Genomic DNA, 21,648 nt, shown 5'->3' on the forward strand with positions numbered 1-21,648 from the left:
AATAAGTTAAAATCAAGTTTTACTGTTATATGTATGTTTGTTTACACTGAGAGGCAATAAGTACATCTGCAAGTAAGTATACTGCAGTTATAGCAAACTAGCACCAAAGTCACTGAATGGCAAACTGTGGTACATGTTATGCTGCATTTAGATTTCAAGTGTGAAATCTTGTAAGGAGGATTATTTCCTCTAGCTATTATTGTTATAATTCTGATTATTGTATCTGTTGCAATATATCATCTTTCATATGGAGTAAGCAAGCAATCTTACAGAGCCTTTACTACTAATGCAAATCTATTAATCACAGTCACATATCATCAGTAATTCCAAAAATGTTAACAAACTAAACCAACAATATTAATTTATAGGAATATTCCTAAATGTGAGATAGAACAATTTAAACGATACCTAAAATAATTAAGTGAAATTTTAGTACATGCTACTGGAAAGCACATGGATATCACAATGTGCTGATAAGAAAATTTTGATACAAATGACCCATATGTTCTTTTATAGTACTTTTGTACTATACTTTTGGCTTTGTAACCTCTACAAAAATGTTCAAATGCTGATAATTTGAAATATTGAATAATATTGAGCATTTACTGTATGTCAGACAATAATCAGTATTTATATGGATTATTTTACTTAATGCTTACACACCTTATGAAATTGGTATTATTTGTGTGCTAATTCAGATGAAGTGGCTGATATGGCATACATTGAGACATAGAGAAAAAATATATATACTATATGATCTAAAGCTGTACAAGATCGTCTCTTATAATAATCTCGAATACCTTTTATAGACTTAAAGATACACAAATCTACAGGTACAAATTTTTCCTAAAAAGGACCAAATAATAAATAATTTATGCCTTTTGGACAGTGTCAGTTTCTGTTGAAAAAATGTCTGTCTTGCTTTTTAAATAATTTTTTAAACTGTAAAAATTATTCTTGACTCATGGGTCATATAAAAATAAAGGTAATGGGCTGGATTTAGTATAAAGGCAATAGTTTACTGGCCCCTAAGACAGAAGTCAGTAAACCCCTACTGTGTAGAGAAATATCATACTGCATAGAAAAAAATTCGGCATTTATCACCATTGTAAAATTACTTCTAAAATGGGAACTAGTAAAGAGTCAGAATGACTTAGCACAATCTTAACATTCTCGCTTCTGATCAAGGTGCAGTTACAGGGATTAGCTGTACCTGGCCACCTGAAACAAATGAAAACCCATATAAGAGATATAAAATACTAGTTTTTCAATATATTGAACATAAAGCAAGGAAAGTTAGTTACCCCTGAGATATGGGAATCTACGTATTTGTGTTGAGCACTATGACTGCAGCTACTGCCTAGAGAAAGTTTCTAGCCTGGGATGCAGGGGTTATAATAGTACCGTGTGAGCCGCTGCTACTCTTCCTTCTAAGATGCATGAAGGGGAAACCCTGATGAAAGTGAGAGTCTCTTGCTAGACTTATAGGCCCAGGCATATAAGTCTAGCTCTCTCCATCAAGGAGAGAGCTAGAAAGAGAGCTAGCCCTGGAGATCTGCGGAGTCATCCCCACCCCCCGCCCACCCCACTCCCTCTGGCTAAGTCTTCAGTTGAGGAATGATCAATGAATGCATATGAGGAAACTACCTGAAGTCAGAGAAAGAACACCCCAAGAGGATTAGAAGGAGCAATAGCAGGGGCTCACAGGACTATCATAACTCCTGTTCCTAGCAGCTGGAGTGGAAAACCTTATCATTTATGATGCATCAGGTAAAGCTGACCTCAGCAAACTTTTTCTCTAAAGAGCCAGAGACTAAATATATTAGGCGAGGACCACGTGCAGTATTTTATTTTATACAAGCCTTTAAAAATGTAAAAATCATTTTAGATCACATGCTATAGAAACAAACATAAGCCAAATCATCAAGAACATTTGTAGAAATACAGAAATACCCAGCACCCCCCAAAATTAAATCAACAATATCTGGGAAGCAAGCAAAAATGACTAAGCATATATCATCCAAAAGACCACCAGGAGGGCTACATAGTAGAAAGGAAAGCTTTACTGGAAATGTTAGTTTTCAAACCAGGAAGAGACAGTATCTTGCATGGATTGAAAGTGCTATCTCTTCACAGAGGGAAATGACAGGTTGAGTGTTATGCCTCATAAAGTTCATATTATACAATCGAGTCATATATATTTTGCAGATAAGGAGAAAAACTATATATTTATGAGAGGAACTGAGTGCATGTTCAATGAGTAAACATATATGTAATATATATTTCGTGTTCACTTTGGGGCAGGGTTTCAGCATTAAAATGAGGTGGAATTTGACTCTTTATATCAAAAGATGAACCATAGGACACAAAGTTTGTGCATAGTCTCTACAAGCTACTGAAACTGATGTAAGCTTTGAGTTGCTTATGAGAAAAGAATATTTGTAAGGACGGTCCTCCACCAAATAAGAGCTATGGTGGTCTGGGTTGTAAATCAGACAGGAGGAGTCTGATACTTCCTGTTCTTAGGGATTTCAGCAAGAGTGTGGGGTTTTTTTGTTTGTTTGTGTGTTTTTTTCTTGTAGCTGTAGGATTTTAAAAATTTGCCATAACAGCCAGGCCCTGAATCCTTGATCCACAGGTAACTTTTTAAAAAAATTTATTTTAACCATAATGTCTGTCTTAGGTGATAACAGTGAATTTCAGATCAGACATGCAAAAAAAGGTGAAAAACACAACCAATAATTGGGAGAAAAATCAGTCAATAGAAAATGATCAATGGTACATATGATTGAAATAGTTGACAAAGTCTTTAACAGAGCTATTGTAATTGTATTATATACATTCACAGGATTGGAGGAAAGATCGTCATGTTATCTAAGGAGAGAAAATATATAAAAGACTCGAATATAGTTCAAGAGATAAAAACAAACATTTATGAAGTAAGAAAATACACAAGGTAGATAGAGAATAATCAGTAGATTAGTTATAGAAACGAGTAGTAACTTTGAGGATATAGTAATAGAATAGGGTATTAGAAAGTATTCAAAATGAGAGAACAATTCTGAAAAAAAATAAACAGAGCATCAGCATGTTGTGAGACAAGACCAAACAGACTACTGTTTGTGCAAATTAATGTTCCAAAGAAGATAAGAAAGAAGGAGGGGTGGAAAAGCTGTTTGAAAATATAATGGTCAATATTTTGCAAGTTTGATGAAGGCTATAAGCCCACAAATCCAAGAAATTCAACACAACCTAAGCACAAGAAAAGTGGCAGGGTGGGGGCGGGGAGCTACAACAAAGCAAATTATAATCTCACTTCTTAAGAACAGCAATAAATCAAAGTTTTTAAATAGCCTGGAGAAAGATATCATGTGCACAAACAAACATAAGAATGACAGCAGACCTATCATCAAAAAGGATTTAAGCCAGAATGCACTGGAATAGCTAGCTTTAAAATAATGACAGGAAAAAAAGAAAAAGTCAACTTGGAATTCAATTGCCAATAAAATATCTTTGAAAACTGAATGTGAAATGAAGACTTATTCAGACATGTAGAACCTGAAAGAATTCATCATAGACCTGACTTACAATAAATATTAAATAAAGCCCTACAGGCAGAAGATAAATGGTAACCTACAGAAATCTGGTTCTACTCGAAGGAATAATGAGGAATAGAAATGGTAATTACTTGGGTAAAAGTAAATGTTTAAATCTGTTTTAGAGATAATTGAGCATTCAAAGCAAAATACAATAACATCATTGTGGAGTTTATGGTACAAGTAGAAACGAACTCTATGGTAATATGCAAAGGTCAAATAGGAGAAGGTGAACTATGGTTTGATAAGCTAGATTGTATGTAAAGCAACATAAAACTACTTGAGCGAAGAGGGCAATAATAAGTTAAATCTGTAAAATGTAAACTCTAAGCATCTATTAAATAAAAGTTGTAGTAAATAAGCCAAAAAAAGGAAGATATAAAAGGGACATATAAAACATACTTAATTCAAAACAAAAGGCAGAAAATAAACACACCAAACAATAACAACAACAACAACAAAACCCAGAACAGATTAAAAAAATAGAAAACAAGGAGAAAAGAAAGGAATTTAAACTCTAAGGGTTAATAATAACATTAAATGTAACTTATGTAAATATCCCAATTAAATAACAGACATTATCAGATCAGATAAAGAAGCAAAACCCAACAAATTGCTTTCTACATGAAACTCATTTTAAATATTAAGAAAAATATAGGTTAAATCAAAGGTTGGAAAATATACACTGCTAACATGAAGCAAAATAAAGATGAATGACTTGTATTAATATTAAATAAAGTTGATTTCAGGGCAAAAAATATTACTAGGAATATTGGTGGTCACTTCATAATGAAGACGGAATTAGCAACTAACTGTTTTAGTAACAGAGCTTTAAAACTAATGTAGTAAAATCTAACTGAACCTCAAGAATAAATAGACAAATTCTCAACTATAGTCACAGATCTCAAGTCTTTTTTAATGATTGATAGAAAGTCAGATATAGAACAGGTGAAGGGCATTATTCCCCAACTTGCTTTAATTGACACTTATGGAACAGTCCATTAAACACTAGCAGCGTGCATATTCCTTTCAAGTGCGTAATAACTTTTACCAAGAAAGACGATATTATTTGCCATAAAACCAACCTTAAAAAATTTAAACAGATTCCAGTCATACAAAGTATGTTCTCTAACAACAATGGAATAAAATTACTGTAGGACTGTCTCCTTAGTTCAGCTAAAAACAGGATTCTTGTCACACAACCATGAAAGATTAGGCTCGCACACACTTTAAGGGGTGAGAAAAATGGAATTTATTGGACAAAAAAGAAGAAAAAAAGGGAAACAAGGACTCTCAGAAAAGTAAGAGTTCTGCTAACAGGTTTCCCTCCTTGCAGATTGAATCCAGGTACACAAGTACCTGTTCAGGTACTTGAACCCCAGAACAGGAGAAACCAGGCTCCTCCCCCCTGCAAATGGCATGAACTTCCCGAGGCTCCACCCCAGTGCTCACTCCTCCCAGTGCACAGGCCAGTCGGAGGCTCTTCCGGGGAGCCCTTTTTACTTGGCTGTCTCAAAATTACTAGTGAATAATAGAAAGGCACATTTTGGAATCTACAAAAGAGCTGGTAGAACTAATAAGTATATTTAGGAAGTTTGCAGCATACAAATACACAAACCTCAATTGTATCTCTATAATATCAGCAAGAAAACATCAGAAATAGTAATTTACAAATAAAACTATTTGCAATAATGTCAAAAATGTTAAATACTTAGACTGAATCTGACAAAAGTGAAAGATCCATAGACTGACAAATTGAAAACCCTGCTAAGAGAAAGTAAGGGAGAGCTAAATAAATAGAAAGTTGGCCTCTGACATCATGGAAAGACTCAGTATTGTTAAAATGCCAGTTCTCTCCAAATTGATATACATATTCATCACCACCCTAATCAAAATGCCAGTGGGCATAGTTTGGGAAGTTGAGAAGCTAATTCAAAATTCATGTGGAAATGATGAGGACTTAGAATAACTGTAACAACTTTGAATAGAAAAGATCAAAATTGGAGAAATTACGTTAATTGGAGGATTCAGGACTTATTATAAATCTACAATATCAAGACAATGTAGTATAGAATAAATATAGATGAATAACTCAATGGGAACAGAATAAAGATTTCAGAAATAAATCACACATATGGGGCCAACTTTCAAAAAGGGCTAACAACAACTGCAATTCTAGCACAATTCTTGACAAACATACTACAATCATCAGATGTCCCTATGCAAAAAAGATGAACTTTAATCCATAAATTGCACCCTAAAAATTAAATCACAGTCTAGATGTGAAACTTACGAGAAAACATAAAAGACAAACTCTGTGAACTTAGGTTAAGAAAAATTTCTTAGATATGATACTGAAACCAAAAATTTGTATTACACTTTTTCAAACAATTACACTTCCTGATATTATGAAGTATATAATTAAATAAAATATTCATATAAGTCTAAAACTAATATATCCTATAGGATATGAAACAAAAAAAACAAAATTAAATATTTAACCACTTCTGTATGTATAAAGAATTATCCATGTGTCAATAAATTTAAGTGGTGTTATGTCTGTAATCATGTACCACTCCTGCTTACTTTCTTGCTTTTATAAACTCGTTTCACAAATATTTTCTGCAATTGGAATTAGAAAACTGTTTTGAAGAGATTGAGGTTTATATTTGCAAATCTCCCTAATGGCACAAAATGTCATATAAATGCTAATTTTCTTCGGTATTTATTAATTTTAAAGCGACTCTCAATAACTCTTTGCATTTTAGAAAAGCTTCTTAACATAAAAATTCAATGTTTATTTTCAACATTAATTAAATCTGAAAACGTGCCTAAGAAGTAGAAAATGAGTGTACTAAACCAGTTCTCCCAGTGCCTAAAGCACTCACTGTTAGTTAACAAGGCAGCTTTGGAAAATGTTTATTCCTATAAGCTTATGAGCACATTACTCAGGATGCTGGGAAAGGAACTTGCTTATTTGTGCTCTAGACATTCAAAACAAACAATGCAGAACTTGCAAAAGACTGTTTTAATTATTAGAAATTTCAGAATCGATTTATTATTTTATCCTATGATATTATGTATTTTAGTGGTTAGGCATGAATTTGGACTTTGTTAAATACAAGCCTTTTTATTGGTGTTATTTTATGTATATAGAATTACATGATTGTGGTGATGAGTTATTTTAATTCGTTGTTTTAAATAGTAAATCGATGTGTGTTTGTATTGTGTAGTGTGTGTTAAATAGCATTCAAAAGGCAAATGTATTGAAAATAAGTCTTTCTATTCTGTGTCCTAATCACTGTTCCTTTCCTTTGTGATTTCCCTTACAGATGGTCATGTGCTGAAAACTGTTCTCCAACTAGGTTGGATCCCTTCCAATGTATTTTGAAGGTGTTTCCTTATCAGTTTGTATAAACCTACCTCATTCTTTTTAGGTGGCAAAGTATGGCTGTAGCATAATTAATGCAGTTAGTCTCTGATTGATGGGCATTTATTTCGTTTGAAATAATTTGCCAGCATAAGCAGCACTGCCCGGAACGTTGCTGTGTACATGTGCACACATAAGAAAACTGAAGATGTTTGAACCAGGGAATGAGTCTCTGTTCAGAAAGGCAAGGCATCCGCTCGGTGCCTTTGTCAAACGGTGGAACAGGAGCATGCTTGTGGCAGTCCGCGCCTCCCTTCCCCAGCCAGTCCTGGAGGGAGGCCATGCCGGTCTCCACACCTGGGAGAAACCCATGAGGACGAAGCTCTGATTTTTTATTTTCCCCAAATTCCTACCTAAGGGGTCTAGGGAGTCATGCTCTGAAAACCATAAATTCTCATCAGATGGGTTTTATTTGACCCTATATATCATGACTTACTTTTCAATCTGACTGTGGTATAACATTATGAGACAAGGAAAAATTATTTAACCCCAAAATATATTTCCTTGCCATACCTTGAAATTGAGCTGCAAAGTCTCTTGAGGGAAAAATCCACATTCTATAGAGAATCCCCTTTCCCCTTTGTTTTCCTTCCTTCTTTTCCAAATCCAGGAGATAATCAACTAAGAGCCAGGCACCCTTTTAAGTCCAATAAGAAACAGTTTACAACCTGCTGTCTCTGAAGTCTGCTATCTGAGAGCTTCCTCTGCACAATAAAACTTGGTCTCCACAATCCTTTATCTTAACCTGAACATTTCCTTTGATCCCAGATCTTCAGATAAACTCAACCATTGTCAACCAGAAAATGTTTAAATTTACCTATCGCCTGGAAGCCCCTGCTTTGAGTTGTCCTGTCCTTCTGAACAAAACCAATGTATTCCTTAAATGTATTTGATTGATGTCTCATGCCTCCCCAAAATATATAAAACCCAGCTGTACCCCGACCACCTTGGGCACATGTTCTCAGGACCTCCTGAGGGCTATGTCATGGGCCATGGCCACTCATATTTGGCTCAGAATAAATTTCTTAAAATATTTTACAAAGTTTGACACTTTTCGTTGACACCTGGGTGCCAATCTGGATGCCCTCAAGGGTGGCATCAGAGCATATCTGGGATTGGTCAGAGCTGGGAAAACAGCTCAGGATTCACCGACAATGTTTGTGACAATCATCACATTCTCGGTCAACTAGAAACTCCCAGGGCAGGAAAATGACCACAGAAGTTCCCCTCCTAAGGCTGCTGCTCTTGGGTCACTGGGTGCAGAGTGTGAGGAAAACGTGGGGACTGCGATTTTCAGTCCTGATGGCTCAGATGAGCTGGTGACTGTCGCTTAAGCTGACTCAAAGGGAGGTCATCTCATTTTCCCTTCATTCATTGCCTCACAAAGTAACTGATAACCCCAGTGGTTAAGAGCTCATGAGCAAATATAGAAAGATTTTTGAGAAACAAAACATATTAAAACTTTAAAAAACAAACAAACAAAAACAACAATCCTGTGTGGAATGCTGTGGTGCATCCCCAAGATCTCTCTGCAGGGCTGAGGTGATCAGCTTTCCAGGTGCTAGGAGAGTTGGGAACTGACTGGTCTTCATGGAGACCCCGAGGAACTAGCCACCTGTCAAAGGGAGTTGACATGGCCAAGGTTACAGCCCCTTTCTGCAGGCAGGAAAACTCAGAGCCTGGCCCCCTTTCATTTACTTTTCTTGTGCACTAAGATAAGGGAAAGTCATTGGCTATGCTAATGGAGGGAACCTCAGAGCCAAGCCCTAAGCCGCGTAGCAGGAATGAGAAGGACACTAACAGCTGTTAGAGCCTCCGCCACCCCCCCACTACTTTGAAAGGATAAGCTGGCTCACGGAGCAGGTTACATGACACTAGGTCGCCTGAAAGCCTCAAGAAAATTTCCACGCAAAGAGGAACACTGAAAACATTGTATAACCCAACCCAGTGGCGTTTACCTTTTAGTTTTTTATCTCAGCTCTGAGAAACCCAGTGAAGCAGTTACGTCATCTGGGGCAAATACCCAGGGTTTGTCATCTCGAGCCAAGAAAATTTAGGACACGGACACACACGAGGAGTTTAGGAGTGGAAGTTTAATAGGCAAAAGAAAGAGAAAGGAAAAGAGCTCTCTCTCTAGTGAGAGAGAGGGTACTTCCGAGAGGAAAAGGTCGGAGGTGGATGAGCCAGATTTTATAGTCCGGCTTGAGGAGGCTGTATCTCATTTATTGTAGGGCTCACAGATTGGTTCAATCAGATGTGACGTTTACATAGTCCTGGGGGAAGGCTGGTCACCCCACTCTAATCTTACTATCCAAATGAACTCACCTCTTGTCTCTCAACTTGTCAGCTCTTTACTGTACAGAAGGCTGGCAGAGAAGGGAAGATGGAGCTGCCATCTTGAACATGTCTAGTCCCAGGTAATTCTTTCCTGGCGACATTCACCTGTGCAAGCTCCCAGCTTCCTTGTCTATGTCTGCAGCTCGATTTTACAGGCTACTCTTTGTTAGAAAATGATTTGGGGCTTCTTTTCATTAAAAGGAAAACCTTCCCGAGGACTTCTGTACCCTCACTATCTGCCTAAGTAATTTCTTCTTAACTCCTGTATCACCAAGATTCAAAATAAAATGGGGATTCTTAATTTCTAAAGATTCTTGAATCTTGAATCCTGAATCACCAAGATTCAAAGTAAAAATGGGATTCTTAATTTCTAAAGAACCTAGTGCTCTATCTTCTGGCTATGCCTTGGAAGCTGCAAATACACAATTCACTTTGGTAAGTGAAACCTTACTAAAGATAATTTTGAATTACAGTACCATTATGTGTGTTATAGTAGGTAGGTAGCCAGACATGAGCAGGGCAGAAGAGGGCCACCACACCACCAGGAGTGTCAGGCAACTGTGAGGTGATGGTCAGATCGTTGTTAAACTGTCTCTCTACAATAGTAAGTGGTCACAGCCGGCTCCAGGGAAAGGCGTTCTCCTAGTAGACAGAAAACACCTGAAGATGATAATCAGCAGCTTCCCAATAAGATCTCAGGAGTTGGGCTGGGCGTGGTGGCTCATGCCTGTAATCCCAGCACTTTGGGAGGCTAAGGTGGGTGGATCACCTGAGTGAGGAGTTCGAGACCAGCCTGGCCAACATGGTGAAACTCCATCTCTACTAAAAATACAAAAATTATCTGGGCGTGGTGGCAGGTGCCTGTAATCTTAGCTAATTGGGAGGCTGAGGCAGGAGAATCAGTTGAACCCGGGAGGCAGAGGTTGTAGTGAGCTGAGACCACGCTTTTGCACTCTAGCCTGGGTGACAGAGCCAGACTCCATCTCAAAAAAAAAAAAAAAATCTCAGGAGTAGGGTGAGTGGGCTCAGGCATGCACACTGAAAAGCAAAATGGCAGAGTTTAATTGCTCTATGACCTTCCTCTAGGAAACACTCAACTGATAGGGGAGGAATGCCTCAAGTCAGCAGGCGAACAACTCCAGTAAGCACACTGTGCATGCAACCCCTCCGAAGTGCTGACAAGCCACTGCACATATAGGTGCCTACCCCAAGGCAAGAATCAAGGAACATAACCCTGGAAGCCTGTCAATGTAGAAGATCCCAAGTCAAAGGTCAAACTGCACCCTTGAGTCTCTCAAGTCACCAGCTTGGTCCTCTTCCAAGTGTACTTTACTTCCTTTCTTTCCTGTTATAAACTTTGTTGTTGTTGTTTGTTTGTTTGTTTGTTTGTTTGTTTTGTGACAGAGTCTTGCTTGTTGGCCAGGCTGGAGTTTAGTGGCATGATCTCGGCTCACTGACTGCAACCTCTGCCTCCTGGGCTCAAGCAATTCTCCTGCCTCAGCCTCCCTAGTAGCTGGGATTACAGGTGTGTGCCACCACACCCGGCTACTTTTTGTATTTTTAGTAGTGTTAGGTATGAGTTCTAAATTTCTTTTCAAAGAATAAATATGTCAGTATGTTCAATTCTTTGCCTTCTACTTTTAAACTTAACTTCCTCATAAAGCAACCTTTTTCGATTACCTGCTCCACACTGACTCATTCCGATTACCTGCTACCTGCTCCGCCCTGACTCATTCTCCACCCTACATAACCATCTTTTTCCCGCCAAACCACTCACCCCGTCACTCTCTTTAAATTAGCCAGTCGGAATTAGTTTAGCCTGTGCGGTCTAACCCTAGCCAATAGGGAAATGACACAGCAGCAGGGGGCACATGCATCAGGGATAAGAACCCCTTTCCCTCCCTTCTCCAGGTGTGCACTCACCACTGCCCCATCTGTAAGGGTGTACCCTTCTATGGAAGTAACCGGCCTTGCTGAGAATTAAAAAGAAAAATTTATATTCGAGTGCTATTTCTTTTGTGGCACTGAAACTTATTTATAACAGTAGAGGCAGGGTTTCACCATGTTGGCCATGCTGGTCTCGAACTCCTGACCTCAGGTAATCCACCTGCCTCAGCCTCCTAAAGTGCTGGGATTACAGGTGTGAGCCACCGCACCTGGCCTATAAACTTTTTAATAAACTTTCACTTCTGCTCTAAAACTTTCCTCAGTCTCTCCTTCTGCCTTATGTCCCTTAGTCAAATGTTTTCTTCCGAGGAGGCAAGAATTGAGGTTGCTGCAGACTCACATGGATTTGCTGCTGCTAATGTGGAACATTTCAGATGGACAAGACTATTCATTGATGAAGTGCATTTGGAAATAAGGGCTCCCAAATTAGACCTATCCAGAGAAGCCTATTTTAATTGATGTGCAGAAACTTCTAAAAAAGATTTTTTTTAAAACCGCCTGTTTAAAAGACTCTTTACAAAAGGCAAATGAAGTGCTTAAGCAACTAATTGATAAGAACAGTTAAATCCAATAGTGTTTTTAATTAGTTGCCATGGCTCCCTGCAGAGAAAGAGAATGCTAGATAAATGTTTATAAAAGTGAAATCTTCAGGTTAACTGGGTTTGTTTCTTTAGCTACCCTTACATCCTCCTAAATTCTTGGTCAGAGCCATCTATGCTGACCCCAGGGATAGTAAATGCTTGCTAATGAACTCTGCTATGACTTTAGTAATCTAGTAAAACATGGGAGCTGAACTGGAAAGCCTAGAATTTCACATAACATTGCCTTTGCTGACCATCTTGTCTTAACTTCGCTCTTTATGCCTTTCCTTATCCCAGCGAACTGTGGCATTTAGAACCAAAATCTAAATTCTTTGCCTTTGAAATGTAAATTTTCTAGCTAGGACTCATCCCTTTGGAAATGACAATTTAGGGTGGTCTAGCTCACAATTGCTTAGGGCAATGGAACAGACAATTGAAAAATTGGTAATCTCAAAGGGTAGTAAAAAAATTGGAACTGGCAAATAGAAAATCTTAATTAAAACTTTAAGATCTTTGCATCTATCTGTATGTTTATGTATGCACATCTGTTTGTATATGTGTGATATTTTTCTGCTTCCAGATAGTGTACAACTAATTTATTAAATTCTTTGAAGGAGTTCTGTTCAAATTGGCTTAGGGATAAATGAGTTCTCATACAAATTAAGTATTTACGAAACCTTCAGAAAAGTAGAAACTGACCCAATATTTTCCTACATTCATGTGATTTGGTTTAATTTTTGGCAAATAAAAGCTGGTTTTAACATTTTAGTAAAATAAAATAGAAATGTCTTCAAAATTATCAGCATTAAAAACGCACGCACACGTGCATTTTTACCTAAATTTACTATTAGTCAACAAGCTTATGGTATCTCCTAGATGTCTCAGGTAATAAAACTATAAATCCAACCTAAGAGCAGAAGGCAGAGTTAAAATAAATTATTTGATGCATGTGAGTCAAAAAGCAAAAAGACAGCGGGAAAAACTGTGTTTACAGTTTTATTTGGGGGACCTTGAGAAGGAAAGAATTCACCCAAATCTTCAGGTGTTAAAAATAAGTTATTTGATGCATGTCAGTCAAGGAAGTAAAAAGACAGAGGAAAGAACCATGTTTAAAGTTTTATTTTGGGGGCCTTGAGAAGAGAATTCACCCAAATCTTTAGGTGTTGCAAACACAGTATGATGGCAAGTCTTTGGCTTGGCTTCTTAACCTCAATAGGCTTTAAAATATCTAATCTGAAATTCCTTGTCAAAAGTTCCAGCAAAGCACACTTAAAATGTTCCCATATAGGCAATCACTATTCTTGGTACACTTAATAATCAGGCAATGTTTAATGAGACTAGTCCTATTTTGCAGACAAATTGGTCTTATGTGGTTATCTTCAGTAGGATTGGTGGTGACAGTAAAGAGAAAGATAATGTTTCAGAAGAAAATGGTACACCTGTTACTAGATTTAGCCCTGTTCATGGTTTTGAAGCTTTTTATTATTTACCTGTAAACTGGATTGGACCTGAACCCTTCTGTTTTCCTACAATCCCGTTTTCTCCCACTTGGCATCTCTGAGAACAAGAACTGCTCTGTCTCTGAAGCCCTACAGGCTGAAGCTGGACAGCTTGAAGTAAATTTCAGCGGCTTGTGCCTAACGTGCAGTTCACTCAGAGAGTTCACCAAAATGCTCAATGCCATAACTGGAGATTGATATGGTTTGGCTCTGTGCCCCCATCCAAATCTCATGTTGACTTGTAATCCCCAGTGTGGGGGGAGGGACCTGGTGATTGGATCATGTGGGCAGATGTCCCCCTTGCTATTCTTGTGATACTGCGTGAGTTCTCATGAGGTCCGGGTTTTTGAAAATATGTAGTACCTCTCCCTCTGCTCTCTCTCCCCTGCTCTGCTATATGAAGATGTACTTGTGTCCCTTTGCCCTTCCAGCATGATTGTAGGTTTCCTGAGACCTCCCCAACCATTCCTTCTTACAGCCTGCAGAACTGTGAGTCAATTAAACCTTTTTTCTTTATAAATTACCCAGTCTCAGGTAGTACTTTATAGCAGTGTGAGAATGAAGCAATACAGAGACATTCAACCTGCGGAGCAGAAAAATATTCCTCAGGCTCAAATCTAAAAATTTCAACTGAGTGCCCTCCGGACTCAGAGACTCAATTTATAGTTATCTTCATCATTAACATTTGTTTTTCTTTTGTTGATTTTAGTTTGTTTTACTCATGAGGACCCTGGCTAAGGAGCATATGCCAAACTCTTGAAATTATCCTCCTGGTAGTCATAATAGTAGTCTCCCTGGTGCACTGTCACCTGTCAAAAAGTTTTAAATACCTGCACACAGCCATCTGTTTAACACCAAATGGTCTCCCTCTGTCTCAAGTCACAAAATCTCAAAGAAACATGTGACAACATATGAATGACATGTTAAGACCAAAACCCAGAATGGTGGCAACTGAGAGTAACATAAGGTCCTATGATTCACTCACATGAGTGTCTGACCAAAAGAGGGGAGTTTGAACAACATTTTTGGGATATCATTATTTTGGAGTGGGCTCCTGTACTAGGACCCAACAGACCAGACCAAACCAGAATAGAGTCACTCATGCTAGGTGCCATGTATTCAAACTGAAATGGGCCAGTTTTCAAAAAAAAAAAGAAAAAAGAAAAAGAAAAACAGGAAAGTCACAGCAACTAATCAGAAGGGGCCCATTTTCCCTGAGCTGTCATGACAAAGAAGTACCCTCTATTTTAACTCAATAAGGCAAGTAACTGAAATGACCTTATTTCTGCTTTCTTTAGCCTTTTCTTTCTCCAATGCTAATCCCCTCTGCTCAGCTCATCAGAATACCTATTCTATTTGATACAATGCAATGTTGCCTGATTCTAGAATTGTCAATAAAAGCCAATTATATCTTTAAATTTGTTATAATTTTGTCTTTGACACATCACAGTTGACCATTATCTCCATGAGAAGATTCATAGAGTATCCAAGGAAAAACCTACCTTAAATGTTACAGTAAGCTTTAAATAGATCAAAGACAAAGAAAGCATTCTAGTATCTTTTAGAAAGAAGGAACAATTCACTTACAAAAGCATAACAATCAGACTGGCATATTTTTTATCATCTTTCATTCAAGTTGCTTCAAGGCAAGCTCTTATGTCACCAGGAAAGAATGATTAATTTGCTTTTTTCCTGAAACTTCTTGTGACCTTTTATTTTTCTCATCTAATACTAGTGTATAACTCCTAAAATATTAACGAACAACAATGGTAAACCTTCTTAACTTTAAGTATGAGAAAAATGGAAATCGGAAAAGTTAAGAAATGTATAGAATGCCATGAAGATAGTGGCAGAGGTTTGGTTAGATATAATCTCTCCAGAACCCCAGGGCAGTTTTGCTTTCTTTTCGTTTTTGCACCATGCTGTGATGCCTCATGCTGGCCTTACTCATCTAAGCCTGCACTCTCCTATGGTGGTTGCAACATTCTACACTTCAGGCAGACTTAGTACCAGAGGAGGAAAGAAGAAATGAGAGAGTGTAGTGAGGTATCCCAGCTGTTCCTTCCTCATAGCCGGTGATGGATTAGCCAACAGATACAAGGCAAGATTGCCAAGAAGTACCTACTCAGAAATGTAATGCTGCCTCGGGTCTCAATCCAGGTCAGTCTCTGAGTAATGCTTACCACAAATGGTCTATCGTATGCCTGGTAGGTTTAGAACTTTAACCCTTTTTATATTACTAAATCTTCATAACACATTCCATGGATAAATTAACTAAAGTTAGGGAAGCTGTCAGGTTTGTCCAAGGTTACATAGCTAGTAAGGTTGCCAGGCAGTTTGACTGAAACAAAAACAAAAACAAACCCCCCTTATTCTGAAGCTTAGCAGCTGCCTTCTACTTTGCTAGAGTGTGGGATAAAAGTTGTCCCACTTCAATGGAAAATTACACGTTGTTCTGTTAAAACTTTATAAAATATTAGTAATTCAAGAACTTCATAAGACATCATATATAAGGGAATACACATTTTTAACTATTTAGTATTTCAAATTGCACAAATTATATCTAATAATTTAAGCATTTTTTAAAAGTTATGCTTTATTCATTTGACAGATAATCTTATGTAATATCATTTTAGAAGGACAGTGTTAAGGTAATTGATCTGTAATTTTATTGCTACTACTGCAATGAAAAATGTTAGTAATCTAGCTCCTGGGTATATTAATAGAATAAGTATATTTAGACAAATTCAATATTTTTAAATAATCATTTCCCCTTCTGCCAATTTTATTTTTTTCAGATCCAATTAATTAAGCCTCCACATTCCTATAATATGGCACAGAATCCACATTTCCACTTTGAAAGGATTTATAAACTGGTTTGCAAACAGCAGTTGGCAAGAGTTCTACAACATCTGATCACCCCAGTAGCTTGCCCTGCTTTTTTTGTTGTTGTTGTTTGTTTGTTTAATGCTCCTTCTACAATATAGTGTGTCCTAAATGCCCGCTGTCAGGGTTGTTCTTGCTCATCTGTCCATTCTGCGGGGGTAGTGGTGTCTCCTGTTTCTCTGTTTACACTCCAGTGTTCAGCCTCTGTTCTTTTAGCTGCATGTTCAGAGCACAACTACCATGCCAGGATTAGCAGATCTACGGTTGCTAAATACAGCGCATGCTGCCAGGGAAATAAATTCACACTACACACTTAGTATTGAGCCTGACACCTCTCCATAGCATGTTTAATTGTAATGTAGGACCCTTTCCTGCCAGCAAGTCAGACAAGTTTTGATAATATTAAACTTCAAAATGAAAAGGGAGGGTTCTCAATGTCTTTCCTCCCCAGGTATTATAGAAATACACACATAAAGAGCATATAGCTGTAGATGATAGGTAAGTAGGTAGATAAATAGATAATAGGCACAGACCCTATGATGAATATAAGTAATGTTGCCCTCATTAGCCTTATAAAAAGTGGATTTCAGGTCAAATGTTTGTGCATGATTTTACCCCAGAGAGAACTAAATCTCTAAATAGCAATGTACATGAATTCCTCAACTCTAGCACCTGCAACGATTTCTCTTTTTTGATTACCCATCTATTGCTCAAACATTCTACCAAACTAAAAAAGCAACTCTAAGTAACTCAGGCTTTCTTTTGTGGTATATTAAACTCACAAAGACAGTATTTCATGGATTGTCACTATTGCACATCTCTCTCCTTTCAATTCTCATGACTGTTTCTTAAAATTTTCCTGTAGTATTGGCAAAGACACACAGACCACAGAAGACAGTCATTTTGCTAATGGGCAGACTTCCCTTGTGGCTGTTACTAGGGGGCGGTTCTAAAGTTTCAAATGCAGTTGAAGTAGATTTTTATTTTTTTACGTAATTCTTGCCATATTGGGACATTCCCTTTTTTGCTCCTAGCTTACTAAGATGTTTTATTTATTGAATTTCATCAAATATTCTCTCAGTATCTATATAATATTTTTTCCTCTAGTGTATTAGTATGATAAAAACAGTGATTCATTATTTCTGTTCTTGAATAATGTTTATATTGGAATCAGACCAATTTGATCATAACACATTGCTGTTTGATATATATGTCTAGACTTGTTTAGTTAATATTTAGTCATTTATGTCTACAAATTAGTCAGTTTTATTTTCTTGTATTATCCTTATACATGTATGTGGATTTGGAATCAAGAATATAGTAGCCTCTTAAAAGAATCTGAACAGCTTTCTATTTTTCTTTTTCTATTTTGTGAGACAAAGAGTCACAAAAGGTAGGAAATAATTTTTTGGAAGATATAAAATTTGGGGAGGGAACAACTTTTATTCCCATAATTTCATTTTTGTAATAGCTTAGTTTTGGTCTATTTACATTTTTTGTACCAATTTTGGTGCATTATAATTTTCTTGGTACTCATCCACCTAATTTAATTTTCATTTTGTAGTATTTTGTCATTATTTTAAATTTTTTTATTTGGTTTATTTCTCTTATTTGGTGATCAGCCTCATCAGATGTTTATATTACTGGACTTTTCAGAGACTATGGCTATATAACTATGGTTTTGTTCTTCTTATCTGTTTTTTTCCTTCTGCTCCAGTTTATTGATTTTAGTCATTGCTACTTTTCCTTATTTCTTGTTTTCTATTTTTTTTCCAACTTCTACAGGTTTAGGATTAGCTCATTCATTTCTAGTTTCCTGATAATTTTAACACTATTAATTATCTTCTAAGTGACATTTTAACTTGACTCATTTTTATTATTATTTTGCGCTTATATTTCTTGATTATTTTTCTGATCCTCCTGACTTAGACGTTGCTTAATAAAATGCTATTTAGTTCCCAATCTCTTAAGCTTATTCAATTAACTTTATTAATTTTTAAACTTAATGCTTTTTGGTTACAGGAACTTTACTGCATGACATTGAGAATCACAACTCTGTTTAACTCTAGGAAATCTCAGTTATATTCTACATGAAAGGCACCCACTGAAGTGAGTACAACAGTATGGCCCTGAACATTGTTTTTTGGAATTTGTTGAAGTTTCCTGTGTTAAATACAGATATGGAAACATTTTGTAAATTTCTATTCCTGATTAAAAAATGTGTTATCCAAAACGTAAGAGCTTGAATATAATATTTCTATCATTTATATCTTTAATAGCTCTGATTATTGTTGATTATCCAATTAATCTCATAGTTTTTTGAAGGGGTGTACTAATAATCACCAACAATTTTTGATTTTTCTATTTCTTTCCATATTTATTTCAGTTGATGCTTATTTAGTTCCTACTTGAGCTTGTATTTTTAAATGAATATATTTTTAAGATAGGCCTCCTAAGAATACACACACACACACACACACACACACACATCTTTAATGGTTAAAGGTTTCTAGCAGTTTAAAATCACTATAAAAATTATTATTTTTATTTTAAAAGTGTAGATTGTATAGTGCACTAAGAAGAATTTGGCACCATGAATGCGAAAACTATGTTCTTATCTGTGCCGTGTTGAAGAACTCAGTCTCTCTTAACAATAAATATTTTAAAACCAGACTCCATTAGTGCAACCACCGCCATAAATAGGTTTTTCCATTTTCTATAGTTCATGACTGCTACGTTTTTACTTCCAGATACCTAAAGATGCAAGATGGCTGATGTTTTGTTACAATAGTTTTTTCTATTTAATAAAGCATTTACCAGATGTTTTTCTACCAACATAAATAAATAAACCAATAAAACTCCTATTGTTTTACAAATGTGTTGTTTTCAGGAAGAAGAAATTAAATAAGTATTATGAAATGAGACTTCATAAACTTTGTTCTACAATAAAGATTGTTATTGAGTATTTTGTGGAACTCTATTACTTCTAGACATTTGTCAAACCTGGCTCCCCAGATATCACCGACACAAACTGCTAAGACAAAGCCAAGTTTACTTCTCACCGAGGTAAGGATGAACACCGCCTCACAAAGCTGTGCCAGTCCCTGGTGGCAGGGTTTGCAGGGAGACAGTAAGATGGTAATTCCTTGATAATTGGAAGTGTGATATAAAGCATAACTTTCAAAACGGGTGCTTTATTAGGACTGGGTATGGATCATGATCCAACAGCTCAGGATTGGTGGATATAACAACAAGGTGGTGATTTTGAGAGGAGGATTAAAAGAATCCTCTGGCACATGCTGACTATTGATGCTTCCCATGGAAAGGTTGATGGGTCTTTCTCAACATTCCTGGAATGAAAAATCAAACATGTGCTGGAGCTGCACAGTCCCTGAAAAGGAGACCCACTGAAGACAACTGAATAGCCAAGTCATGTTAATGTAGACAGTAAAATGTGCTTTTCTTCTCAGGGTCCAGGATGAATGTGGATAGCTTGGGTCATCAAATGTATTTCCTTATTATTCTTCTATAACAATGTCTTCTTATGCCAGCACACCTTTAATTTATCTCTGAGTAAATTTGGCTCTTTCATTACACAGAAGATCTAAATTTACTCAGGAAAACTACCCCTTTCAACCTACACCTACAGACCTATTAAGTTCTATATATCACATCATCAGTGCCAACACAGGGAAGAAACCCTAGACCAAGACACGTGGCTGCAAGTGTCAGCATGTACTGACACTGATCTCCTCATACACAACACTCACTCCTCTCCCTGTTCCTGACCACGCTGATTACATACAGAGCTCCTTGTGGTGACAATCTCCTATCTCCCAGCCCAGGTCACAGCAGCTACCAGAGGACTCTTTGTCGGTCACTCTAACTTCCTGCATGCATTTAATTTCCCATTCATATTGCTGGGTTTGCTCTGTTGGCCTCAGAGTTTCATCCACCAACCACTCACTCTCCCCCCATGGTCATCCAAATGTACCCGCTGTATCCACATAAAATTCATTACAATTGTAAGGTGTGAGTCTTCAAATTTGTTTATTTGTTTTCTTCTGTCTTAACTTCTGGATCCTGAGGCTTACCTCCCACTTTGAACAACCCTCACGCTGATTCAAGAAAGAAATTATCAACCTAATCAAACAAATGTTTTGTTTTGTTTCAGAAAGGAAAGCTCTTCAGTATTTTTAGACTTTTTGTATTTTGGAATGTTGTTTAAAATTAAATATTTATTGTAATAAATTTTTCAAGTTTTCAACTAGTCACACCATTTTGTCAAAAAAAATCAGATATGAGTGTGATTGTTTACTTGTTCAGTCATCTTGGAATTTGCACTTTCTACTTAACAACAATCCTAAAACACATTGTTGGATGTTTAAATCTGTCATTCTGAATTGTTCAGACATTCACTTAATATTTTGCTTTTATAGAGTACACAGGAAAAAAAAATTCCTTTTACTCTATATCGAGAAAGTATTTATAAAAGTCCTCAGAGTTTATAGGAGCTGCATACAGCTCTCTTGATTTGTCCCCCAGGGCAATCCTGTGAGAGCCAGGAAGATACAAGGACCCTCTTCTTGAAGATTTTGCATCTGATGAGGGCCCTTCTCTTGAGAGATTAGGAGATCACAGATTCCCACAGAAAACTTCTCAAAGCTAGAACTGAAAATTAAATATTTGTTTTAAAAAAATAAACACTGAATGAGGTTGGATACATATGCTCTTCTCATTGGAAAACTGCTCTTCAAATTTCAAGAATTTTTCTTCATAAGTTAAAAAATAAAAATAAGCAACATAGCCTATTTTTCAGGATTTAGATTTTTCTCATTTGAGAGGTTTAGATGAAGTTTAGAGAAGTACATTTTCCCCTCAACTTTATGTGATTTGATTTCTTCAAACACACAATGTCCATACATAATTTCCTTTTGTTAGGTTAATGGCTACATTAAAATTCTAAATTTTGAGCTAATGCCTTCAATTTTGAAAAATTGTAACAAATAAAATAATTAAAGTCTTTAATCCACTGCCAAGCCAGAATATAATGTTTTTTATTCTGTCATTATTTACTCTGGCCTCATATATTTCAGTGTCTTCACTTTTAATTGCTATTGCTTTATTCAGAAAACATCAGTCACTTTATGTGCTAACAAAATCAGCATGTTGTTCTCCCTGGAATGTGTTGGATTACATTAAAAAACAATGATAGCAATTATGTGATAAATATTTGATACCCTAGTTTTATATATTCATAACATTTATCTAAAAAGTTATATAAAAATAAATGCATGCTTCCAAAAGCATATCACTTACAGTTTAAAAGCCGTCCAAATGTCCATTTATTATTCATAATAGTTACAAGCACA

This window comes from Pan paniscus, chromosome 7 (genome assembly GCF_029289425.2).
Source record: "Pan paniscus chromosome 7, NHGRI_mPanPan1-v2.0_pri, whole genome shotgun sequence".
Lineage (NCBI taxonomy): Eukaryota > Metazoa > Chordata > Mammalia > Primates > Hominidae > Pan > Pan paniscus.